This window comes from Pleurodeles waltl, chromosome 3_1 (assembly GCF_031143425.1).
Source record: "Pleurodeles waltl isolate 20211129_DDA chromosome 3_1, aPleWal1.hap1.20221129, whole genome shotgun sequence".
In the NCBI taxonomy this organism is placed as follows: Eukaryota; Metazoa; Chordata; class Amphibia; order Caudata; family Salamandridae; genus Pleurodeles; species Pleurodeles waltl.
This window is the reverse complement of record NC_090440.1, coordinates 1,094,241,409-1,094,254,081: the sequence shown is the minus strand read 5'-3', so window position 1 is coordinate 1,094,254,081 and position 12,673 is coordinate 1,094,241,409.

The window sequence follows — 12,673 nt, the reverse complement described above, 5'->3', positions numbered from 1 at the left end:
TACTTTCCAGACAGCCATAACACAGGAGAGGTTGGGTGTGACAGAAGAGGCATCTGCACACTGACAGTCATCCTGGGCTGGGGAGAGGGAGGGTCACCCCACACCTTACATGTCAATAGGCTGTGTCCTGCCCTCACACAATGGGCTGATTACCTCCTACTAGTGTCTGGAGACAGGGCTGGTTTGAAAGGGGTTGTGTTTCCCTTAAAATGGTTCCTTTACAGTCATCCCCAGAACAAAGGCATTTATGAGTATAAGCACAGGGGCTTTGACCCCATGCTTTTAATGAGCTTTTGGGAACTGGGTCTGAACCTCTGCCAGATGGACTGCTGAGCTGCTAAGGGATTCACATGGACTGCTCTTCTGTTGTTGCCCTGCTGCCTACTACTATTGGGTGGCATAAACGACTCACTGGATGACTTTTCTGCTTGTTGCCTTCCTGCCAGCTGCTCCCCGACTTTACTCCCACTGGAAGTTACTGGTTGTTAGACCTGACAGCCTTAGGGTGGTCACTCATAACTTTTTGCCTACCTCCCTCCACTTTTTGGACACTGTTTTTGCTGGCTTTTAGACTGCTAATCAGTGTTAAAGTGCAAATGCTCTCTCCCTTTAAACATGATCACTTTGGATCATACCCAATTGGACTATTTAATTTACTTATACGTCCCTAGTAATGTGCACTATATGTGCCTAGGGCCTGTAGATTAAATGCTACTAGTGAGCCTGTAGCACTGGTGGTGTCACCCACTCAAGTAGCCCCTTTACCTTGTCTCAGGCCTGCCATTGCAAGGCCTGTGTGTGCAGTTTCACTGCCACATCGACTTGGCATTTAAAAGCACTTGCCAAACCTAAACCTCCCCTTTCTCTACATATAAGTCACCACTAATGTGTGCCCTAGGTAACCCCTAGAGCAGGGTGCTGTGTGGGTAAAAGGAAGGACATGTGCCTGTGTAGTTTACATGTCCTGGTAGTGTAAAACTCCTAAATTCGTTTTTACACTACTGTGAGGCCTGCTCCCTTCATAGGCTAACATTGGGGCTGCTCTCATACATTACTGAAGTGGTAGCTGCTGATCTGAAAGGAGTAGGAAGGTCATATTTAGTATGGCCAGAATGGTAATACAAAATCCTGCTGAATGGTGAATTTGGATTTAATATTACTATTCTAGAAATGCCACTTTTAGAAAGTGAGCATTTCTTTGCACTCAAAGGACTCACCTGACTGCTTTCTACAGAGGACTGCTGCCTTGCTGTTGCCCTGCTGCCTTGCTGAACTCTTGCCTTGCTGCAGAAGTGCTTTCCAAGGGCTTGGATAGAGCTTTCCTCCTGTTCCCTGAAGTCTCAGGACCAAAAAGACTTCTTTCTTTCAACTGGACTCCTTGTGCGGTGAAAAATTCGACGCACAGCTTGCTCCGCGGTGAAAAATTCACCGCACGCCGACCCGGGATGCTGCCGCTTGACTTCGCAAGGAACAGATCGACAGGGCACCTGCGGTGCAACCGGAACTTCGACGCACAGCCCACCTGGACAACGCCGCCCAACTTCCAGAGAGGAAATCGACGCGGCACCTGCCGTGAGGGAGAAAATTCCACGCACAGCCCGCCGGAACGACGCGCAGCTGGACAACAAGCCCAGGATTCCACGCACAGACTCCGGGGCGTCTGAAAACCCGCGACCCACAGAGGACACTGTCCGCACGCGGAAATCGACGCAACGTCTTCCCCGCATGAAAAATAATGACGTAAGTCCGTTTGTGAAGGGGCGAAACCGACGCACACACCATTTTCCACGCATCTGCTCCTCTGCGGCCCTCTGCAGATATTTTTCACTCCAAACCAGGTACTTTGTGCTTGAAAGAGACTTTGTTTGCTTTTTAAAGACACTTCATTTCACTTTTCAGTGATATCTCTACAATTTCTTATTTCATCTTTTATCGTTTTGACCTGCAAATATCCAGATAAATATATTTTTTTCTAAACACTGTGTGGTGTATTTTTGGGGTGCTATATAGTGTTATTGTATGATTTATTGCACAAAAACTTTACACATTGCCTTCTAAATTAAGCCTGACTGCTCAGTACCAAGCTACCAGAGGGTGGGCACAGGATAATTTGGATTGTGTGTGACTTACCCCGACTAGAGTGATGGTCCTTGCTTGGACAGGGGATAACCTGACTGCCAACCAAAGACCCCATTTCTAACATTGGTGATCAGCGGTGAGGATAGGACTTGTATTTGTGCAGTGACATACAGTAGCTAAGTATTTCACTACCTACCCACAGCGGAAGGTCAACTTGATTTTTATATTCTTTCTGCAATTTCATTTTTCCTGACACTTTTTTGACCAAAATCCTCACTCAACATGTCTCTGGCTGGGTCTCAAGCAGGAGATTTTGACCTAGCCCTGTTGGAGACATACACTGTCAAACAGCTGAAAAGGTTCTGCAGGGAGATGGGAGTACCCACCCAAGGTGCCTCCAGAAAGGAGGAATTTCAAAAGGCGCTGAGGGCCTGGGCAGAAGCCCATTCAGAGGAGGGTGCTGAGGAGGAAGAGGAGCCAGAAGATGGCCCCCCAGAGGATTTTTTGCGATCAGTGGATGTTACCAATGCAACTGTGCCCCCTGCAAAACCAGGGAGCAGTGTCTCTGATCACAGCCTGACCGCAGAGGAAAGGAGAGAGAGTTTCAGTTGCAAATGGCAAGGCTAAAAATTGAGGCAACACGGGAGGAAAGGAGGGCAGAGAGAGAAGCCAAGCAAGCTGAAAGAGCTGAAACTGCAGCTGAGAGAGCCTTGGCTGAAAAGAAACTTTTGTTGGCTCATGAACTGAGTCTCAAGGAGCTGGAGATCAAGGCAAGACAGTCTGAGTCCAGCAGTAATGGTGGCAGCATACAATCAGGACCTACTGGAGAAAAGAAGGTTTGTATACCCAAATATGTGGTGCCCAGTATTGTGGTGGGAGATGACATAGATAAATGGTTAGCTGCTTATGAAGTTGCACTAAGGGCTCATGAGGTTCCTGAAGGGCAATGGGGTACTGCTATGTGGAGTTATGTGCCACCATTGGGGAGGGACACAATTCTCACATTGGACATAAAGGATCAAAACACATACCCACTTCAGAAAGCCATTTTACTTGCCAAGTTTGGGCTGAGGGATACAGTCAGAGGTTCAGGGACAGCACCAAACAATCCACACAAACATGGGTAGATTTATTTGACTTTTCCAGTAAGGCACTGAATGGATGGGTGCGGGGCAGCAAAGTAGATGATTACAAAGGGTTATATGACTTGATTCTGAGAGAGCATATACTCAGTATTCCTTTTACAGACTTGCGCCAGCACTTGGTAGATAGTAAGCTGACTGATCCCAGGAAGCTTGCTGAGGAGGCGGACCTCTGGGTTAGCACCAGAATGTCCCAAAAGGTATCTGGGGGGATACCCACAAAGGTGGTCAGGGTTCCCAACAGAAGAAAGAGGGGGGAGATAAACTTACAGATAAAGAACTCTCAGAAGGCCCCCAAAAGAATTCCCAGGGAGGGGGTGGCAACTATTCGTCTTCCAGATTTGGGAAAAGGCCAGGGAATTTTGATAAATCATCAGGGAAATTCACCCACAAATGCTTAGAGTGCTACCAGTATGGTCACTCTAAGGGCGACTCCCAGTGTTCCAAGAGAGCACCGTCCGCTACCGGACAGACACCTGGGTTGACTAGTGTAGCGCTCGGGGGGGAGACAGACCCAAATAGCTTTGGAGAGCAGGCAGAGGTTTCCCTAGTATCCCTGGGAGAAAGAGAAATGGGGCCCAAAACCCACATGCCCCAAAATACTTCAAAGTGTAGGCAGTGGGTCACCATTGATGGGCAAAGGGTGGAGGCTCTGCGGGACACAGGATCCAGTATGACTACTGTCAGGAGTCAGCTGGTGTCAACAGAGTAGATAGTCCCTAATACATTCCACCAGGTCATAGTCGCTGACAATCGTGAGAGTCACCTATTGGTGGCTCTGGTTCCCTTTGAGTGGGTGGGGGTCTCTGGTACTCTGAAAGTAGCTGTGAGTCCTGTCATGCCTGTAGATTGTCTGTTAGGCAATGGTCTTGAGCATACTGCTTGGAAAGAGGTAGAGCTCAGATCCCACCTGGAGATGTTAGGTTTGCCTGAGTGGGTCTGCATGACCACACGGTCCATGGCTGCCCGGGAAGGGAGTCAAGGGCGTCTGGAGCCTGGAACAATGGCCCAGACAGCTGCAAAAAGGAAGTGCAAGAGGCGCGGGAAACCCGCCTCAAATGTTCCCACAGTGGTGGACGGGGCCCCTGAAGAGGAGGAGGCCCCTGAGCCAACTGGGGAGGACATAGCTGACCTGGGTAACCTACCTGAACTTGCTGGCTGGCAAGTAGAGGGTGGGCCAACCAGGGCAGAATTCTGCAAGGCGCAGAAGGACTGCCCCACCCTTGAAGGTCTGAGGCAACAGGCCACAGCCCAAGCAGCAGGTGACGCCTCTGGCACTCACCATATATACTGGGAGAATGATCTCCTTTACAGTGAGCCTAAGGTTCCAGGTCCTGGGGCAGCCCGTGTGCTGGTGTCCCCCAGTGTTACCGAACCTTCCTACTGGGTCTGGCTCTTGACATCCTCCTGGCAGGACACCTGGGCCAAGACAAGACCTTTAACAGGCTTGTCACCCACTTCCATTGGCCCCGAATGAGGATAGCCTCAGATAACTTCTGCAGAGCTTGCCCCACCTGCCAGGCTGGTGGGAAGACAGGGAAACAGCTTAAGGCTCCCCTGCTCCCACTCCCGGTCGTTGGCACCCCCTTTGAAAGGGTGGGCATCGACATTGTTGGTCCCTTGGACCCCAAAACTGCCTTGGGCAACAGGTTTATCCTGGTTTTGGTGGACCATGCCACCCGCTATCCAGAGGCAATCCCTCTGAGAACAGTGACTGCACCGGTGGTAAAAAGAGCCCTGTTGGGAATATTTACCTGTGTGGGATTCCATAAGGAGGTTGTGTCTGACAGGGGCACAAACTTCATGCCTGCATACATGAAGTCCATGTGGGATGAGTGTGGGGTGACCTACCGGTTTACCACCCATTATCATCCTCAATCCAATGGGCTTGTTGAGAGATTCAACAAGACCCTGAAGGGCATGATTAGTGGCCTGACTGAAGCCATGAGGCGTAAGTGGGAAGTCCTCTTACCATGCCTGTTGTTTGCTTACAGAGAGGTGCCCCAGAAAGGGGTGGGGTTCAGCCCCTTTGAGCTCCTCTATGGTCACCCTGTCAGGGGACCTCTAAGCATTGATAAAGAGGGCTGGGAGAAAGCTCCCAAGACACCTCCCCAGAATGTGATTAGCTACATGCTGGCCCTCCACAACCAAACCAACGCTTCTGGAAGCAGGCCAAGAGTAATCTCGAGGCCAGTCAAGAGGTGATGAAGGAGTGGTACGACCGGAAGACCACTCTGGTTGAGTTCTCACCTGGAGACAAAGTTTGGGTAATGGAGCCAGTAGAGCCCAGGGCTCTCCAGGACCGCTGGACTGGCCCCTTTGAGGTCAAGGAACGTAAAGGGTAGGCCACTTACCTAGTGGACCTCAAGACCCCTAAGGGTCCTCCATCACAACCGGCTCAAACCTCACTTTGAAAGGTCTGAGGTCAGTATGCTCCTGGTCACAGATGAGGGCATGGAAGAGGAGAGTGAACCTCTCCCCGACCTCCTCTCTGCCAAAGAAGGTGATGGGTCAGTGGATGGTGTCATTCTCTCTGACTCCCTGACTCTAAACCAGAGAGGAGACTGCTATGAGCTGTTAGAGCAGTTCTCCCCCCTGTTCTCCCTTACCCTTGGACTGACCCACCTCTGCGTTCATGACATTGACACCGGTGACAGTCCCCCTGTGAAGAACAAAATTTACAGGTTATCGGATAAGGTGAAGGCCAGCATCAAGGAGGAGGTCTCCAAGATGTTGACTTTAGGGGTTATTGAGAAATCCAGTAGTCCCTGGGCCAGCCCTGTGGTGTTGGTTCCTAAGGCTACTGCCCCAGGTGTGAAGCCAGAACTCAGGTTCTGTGTGGACTACCGGGGTCTCAACTCAGTCACACGGACTGATGCTCACCCCATCCCCCAAGCTGATGAGCTCATAGACAGGCTAGGCGCTGCCAAGTTCCTGAGTACGTTTGATCTTACTTCAGGGTACTGGCAGATCGCCCTGACTGAGGGGGCTAAAGAGAGATTAGCATTTTCCACACCTGATGGCCATTATCAGTTCCGGGTGATGCCATTTGGGTTGGAAAATGCCCCCGCTACCTTCCAACGGTTGGTTAACGGGGTCCTGGCTGGCAAGGATGCCTACTGTGCAGCCTACCTGGACGACATAGCTGTCTACAGTTCCACCTGGGAGGAACACCTGATCCACCTCAAGGACGGGGCTTCAGGCTCTGCGACAGGCAGGCCTGACCATCAAGGCTAGTAAGTGCCAGATTGGGCTGGGTTCCGTGGTGTACTTGGGACACCTAGTAGGTGGTGGCAAGGTGCAGCCACTCCAGGCCAAGACTGAAACTATCAAGGCCTGGCAACCACCTAGAACACAGACTGAGGTAAGAGCCTTTTTAGGCCTCACTGGGTACTACAGCAGATTCGTCAAGGGCTATGGGACCATTGTGTCACCCTTGACAGAACTCACTTCCAAGAAACAACCTAGGTTGGTGAATTGGACAGAGGCTTGTCAGAAAGCCTTTGATTCTCTGATTGAAGCCATGTGCACAGCCCCGTGCTCAAGGCCCCTGACTACTCCCAGGAATTTATTGTGCAGACAGACGCTTCAGAGCATGGCAGTGGGGCTGTTCTAGCACAGCTAAATGAGGAGGGCTCAGACCAACCAGTAGTCTTTATTAGCAGAAGGCTATTACCACGGGAACAGAGGTGGAGTGCTATTGAGAGAGAAGCTTTTGCTGTGGTCTGGGCACTGAAGAAGCTGAGACCATACCTGTTTGGGACTCACTTCCGGGTTCAGACAGACTACAGGCCCCTCAGATGGCTCATGCAGATGAGGGGTGAGAATCCAAAACTCTTGAGGTGGTCCATTTCCCTACAGGGGATGGACTTTACGGTGGAGCATCGCCCAGGGGTTGACCACTCCAATGCTGATGGTATCTCCAGATACTTCCGCCTTAGCAATGAGAGCTCCCAGGAGGTCGGGTAGCTCTCCCCACTTTCAGCTGGGGGGACATATGTTAGACCTGACAGCCTTAGGGTGGTCACCACTAACTTTTTGCCTGCCTCCCTCCACTTTTTGGACACTGTTTTTGCTGGCTTTTAGACTCTGCGCACTTTACCACTGCTAATCAGTGCTAAAGTGCATATGCTCTATCCCTTTAAACATGGTAACTTTGGATCATACCCAATTGGACTATTTAATTTACTTATAAGTCCCTAGTAATGTGCACTGTATGTGCCTAGGGCCTGTAGATTAAATGCTACTAGTGGGCCTGCAGCACTGGTTGTGCCACCCACTCAAGTAGCCCCTTTACCTTGTCTCAGGCCTGCCATTGCAAGGCCTGTGTGTGCAGTTTCACTGCCACTTCAACTTGGCATTTAAAATCACTTGCTAAGCCTAAACCTCCCCTTTCTCTACATATAAGTCACCTCTAATGTGTGCCCTAGGTAACCCCTAGAGCAGGGTGCTGTATGGGTAAAAGGAAGGACATGTACCTGTGTAGTTTACATGTCCTGGTAGTGTAAAACTCCTAAATTCGTTTTTACACTACTGTGAGGCCTGCTCCCTTCATAGGCTAGCTTGGGGCTGCCCTCATACATTACTGAAGTGGTAACTGCTGATCTGAAAGGAGTAGGAAGGTCATATTTAGTATGGCCAGAATGGTAATACAAAATCCTGCTGACTGGTGAAGTTGGATTTAATATTACTATTCTAGAAATGCCACTTTTAGAAAGAGAGCATTTCTTTGCACTTAAATCTTTTTGTGCCTTACAATCCACGTCTGGCTGGGTTTAGTTGACAGCGCCTTGTGCATTCACTCGGACACACCCCAAACACAGGGCACTCAGCCTCACTTGCATACGTCTGCATTTTGAATGGGTCTTCCTGGGCTGGGAGGGTGGAGGGCCTGGCTTCACACAAAGGACTGCCACACCCCGTACGGGGACCCTGGCAGCAGGATTGAACTGAAAGGGGACCTGGTGGACTTCTAAGATACTCTTTGCAGTCTCCCCCACTTCAAAGGCACATTTGGGTATAAAATAGGGCCTCTGCCCTACCATCTCAGACACTTGCTGGAGAAGAAACCTGAACCAGAACCTGCATCCTGCCAAGAAGAACTGCCTGGCTGCTCAAAGGACTCACCTGACTGCTTTCTACAGAGGACTGCTACCTTGTGTTGCCCTGCTACCTTGCTGAACTCTTGCCTTGCTGCAGAAGTGCTCTCCAAGGGCTTGGATAGAGCTTGCCTCCTGTTCCCTGAAGTCTCAGGACCAAAAAGACTTCTTTCTTTCAACTGGACTCCTTGTGCGGCCAAACATTCGACGCACAACTTGCTCCGTGGTGAAAAATTCACCGCACGCCGACCTGGGATGCCGCCGCTCGCCTTCGCAAGGAAAACATCGACGCGGCGCCTGCGGATCGACCGGAACTTCGACGCACGGCCCGTCTGGACAACGCCGTCCGACTTCCAGAAAATTCCACGCACAGCCCACCGGAACAACGTGCAGCCAGACAACAAGCCCAGGATTCCACGCACAGACCCAAGGGCATCTGAAAACCCCGCGACCCACAGAGGAGACTGTCAGCATGCCGGAAATCAATGCAACGTCTTCCCCGCGTGAAAAATAACGACGCAAGTCCGTGTGTGAAGGGGCAAAACTGACGCACACACCATTTTCCACGCATCTCCTCCTCTGCGGCCCTCTGTGGAGATTTTTTACTCCAAACCAGGTACTTTGTGCTTGAAAGAGACTTTGTTTGCTTTTTAAAGACTTAAGACACTTCATATCACTTTTCAGTGATATCTCTACAATTTCTTATTGCATCTTTTATCGTTTTGACCTGCAAATATCCAGATAAATATTATATATTTTTCTAAACACTGTGTGGTGTATTTTTGTGGTGCTATACAGTGTTATTGTATGATTTATTGCACAAATACTTTACACATTGCCTTCTAAGTTAAGCCTGACTGCTCAGTGCCAAGCTACCAGAGGGTGGGCACAGGATAATTTGGATTGTGTGTGACTTACCCTGACTAGAGTGAGGGTCCTTGCATGGACAGGGGGTAACCTGACTGCCAACCAAAGACCCCATTTCTAACACTGGTGTTGTACGGAGGAACTGCCTTTTGCATTGCTAGTTGGTTTAGGCTGCAGGAGAGACTGCCTCCCTCTCACAAAGGCTCTTGTGCTAGCCTGCCTGCCCCTGGTGTGCTCCCCTGCCAAGTGCCTCTGAATAGCCCAGCACGTGGGAAGCACTGTGTAGGGCTTCTTACCACTTTGGAATTAGCACAAAGTGAGCGCTTTAAACTTGACTTGATCTGTGCTATAGCGCATAATGAGCGGTTTATATTAGTTTATTTTCCTTCTGGCACTAAGTGCATAGGGAGCACTCTCTATTTAATACTTTGCACCTGCGTGTGTCCCCCACCAAAGGGTGCCCGCCGGAGTCTACATGCCCCTGGAGGCCCTGCAGCAGAACAGAGATGAGCCTTCCAGGCTCCCCCTGTGACTGGCGTTGACTCGACCAGGCACAGAAGTCACAAATCCACAAAGCCTGCCAGTGGCCCTGCGCTCCTTATAGCTTCAGCCTCTTGCAGCACGGCCCCAGCCAGAGACGTCACAGGAAGAATCAGCTCTACTTGCTTTCTTCGGACATGTGTAGTGCGGCTTCCCACTTCTGTGCATGGTGCTGCAGCCATCAGGACATTTTAGTCAAGAAGGGATGAAGGAAGTCCGCCAGTTACCTGCATTTAACCGCCATCACAGGGAACCACTGGCAGCTACCCTGTGTGCTCGCGGGTAGCCACCCTCACCAATCAGGCACCTCTGCAAGATTTCATAGTTGTGCTGTTCCTTCGGCCCCAGGGCAGCATAACAGTACACCATAGCTGCGCACTCGTGGCTAAGACATCAGAGCTCACCTGGAGTCTTCACAGAACTCTCACCAGGATCTTGTGGGGACTCATACCATATTTGCAGGGAAGGCCCTCAACAGAGGCCTCTTCTGCCCTCACCAAGTGAGGCTTCCCCAGTTACAAGTTAGCACATATCATGTAGTAGAAGCGCAGGTACTCTATACTATGTGCTCCCTACTAGTGAAGGTGTTTCTACTCTATCTGGTTATGGAGTTACTAGGATGATACCTAGGCATTTAGGGGTGTGGCTTCTAAACCTGGACACGGTATTCACCCTAACGCTGTGATTCATGTGTTTATTCATGATGTCCATGCATTTATTATGAAAGGTTATTATTCTTGTGTCTTACTGCTGCATTTTCATTCCCTGAATATACATTGGTGTTGTGATGTATGTCACTGGTGGTTGTTGAATTACCAAGAGAAATTAGGATTTACCAGTGATAGTATGATATGCACAATATTTAATATTATGATCTTATGATATATATACAGTAAGAATCATGTTTTTGTACATAATCCTGAGCGGAGTCTCTTTTGCAGTGAATTTATTGTGTTACTGGTGTGAATGCACATGACCTCTGGGGATACGCCTGACTGCTCTGTCCCAAGCTACCAGGGGGTGAGTACGGGTTATCTTTGGTGTGTAACTTACTCGCCCTGACTACAGTGGTGGGTTCTGCCTCGCTTAGGTGTATAACCTAGCCAACCAGAAAACCTATTTCTAACAACCTGCATATCACGACTCTCAAGAAATAGACAAATCACTTTTTTGTGCCTTCACTGAGTCTTACAGTCATTTGTTCACCTACATTGAACTTGTTCATGAACTGTAGTCAGAAAAGTAGGGTGGATGAAGGCAAAACATTCACCAGTGAAGTTTGTTAAGTTTTCAAACTTTGCAATAAAGCCATGAAATATTTTCTGACTTTTCTGATGGGAAGTTTAATCACGCAATGGCTTCCAAGGCTGATATGTTTAAGTCTCCATCACTCATCCGCACAGGAAGTGACATCAATAGTTTTCAGCCAAAATCACATTTAAAAGAAGGAGCCAGTCAAGGTAGCTTTATTTCCCATCATCCACCTGCATGGGAAGTAATATCACTGTTTTCATGCCAAAACTATCTTTAAAAGAAGACACACAAGAGGACTTTATTTCCGATCACCCACTGGGACAGGAAGTGATATCACTGCATTTCCCATCATGCATCTGCAAAGGAAAAGGCACTACTAGTTTCCTGCCAAAACCTTCTTTTCAACTTCACCAACAATCCACTGCAAACCACGCATACCATGGACCATATCACCATCCAATCTCCCTGCTTAGCATCCTAACAACAAAGTGAAGACAACTCAAAAAAAGAAGACCAACCTTCAGATCATTCAAAGTTCTCTCCATTGACAACCTAATGCATGAATTAATCTCTTGTACTTTCAACTCCGATCCCAGTGCCCTTATAAATGATTTCAGCTTTTTGGGAAAACTATTTTAACATCCATTCTACAACAAAAGCACACAAGTGTAAGTCAAAATCTTCAATACCCACATACTCTTAAAATCTCTCTGACAATAAAAGCTCCATCCACACACAGAAGAGAAAATGAAAAACAAAACAGAAATCCAGACAAACTTGTGATACAAGAGTCCCTCCACAGAACATGGGGAAAGCTTATCACATAAGCCAAAGCAAGTATTAAATCAACACCATTGATGGAGCCACTAACAGAAACAGAACACTTTTTAAGACAATCGAACACTGCATCAAGCACCTGCCTGACCCACTCATTCCAGACTACTTAGTTCAACATAATGCCATTATCCTATTCTGCAGTGAAAAAATAAAGAAGATCTGACTGCACATCAACAACACCAAGCCTGCTCCACCTCTTTTTCTTACCCCTTCTCATACAATCCCACAAATGGTCAACTCTAAAGGCCCTGTCTTTCACAGATCTCTCCAACATTAGACCCTGATGACCTTGACAACCACCAGCCAATCATTCATCTACCTCGCATCAGCAAGGTGATTGAAAAAGCAGTCTACGCTCAGTCCCAAGATCAGATCAGTGCTAATCATCTACTGCATGTTTACCAATCTGGCTTCAAGCCAGATTGCAATACGGAGGCCGCTAGCCCACGCATTGTAGATGATGCCATCCTGAGCACAAATGAAGATGGCACTTATCTCTGATAATGTTCGATCTCTCAGCTACCTTCGAGGTAGTCGACCATCCAACTCCCACCGACACCCTAAAGTCACAACTTAGATTTACTGTCAATATCCTTCCCTGTTTCTCCCCCTTCATTTTCCATTTACATCCATTTTTTCACATGGGCACCTTATGTTCCTAAAAGATCTTTATCAGCTGTAGAGTCCTCAAGGATTGTGTAATGTCAGCTGTCATCATCAACCTTCTACATGGGTCCCTTTAGGCTCTGTTCTCAGATAAGACCATCACGATTCTCCACAATGCTGATGACACACAATTCTACCAGAAAGTCTCCTCTAATCCAGACATCCAGTTCCTCAACACCTTCTGCATCT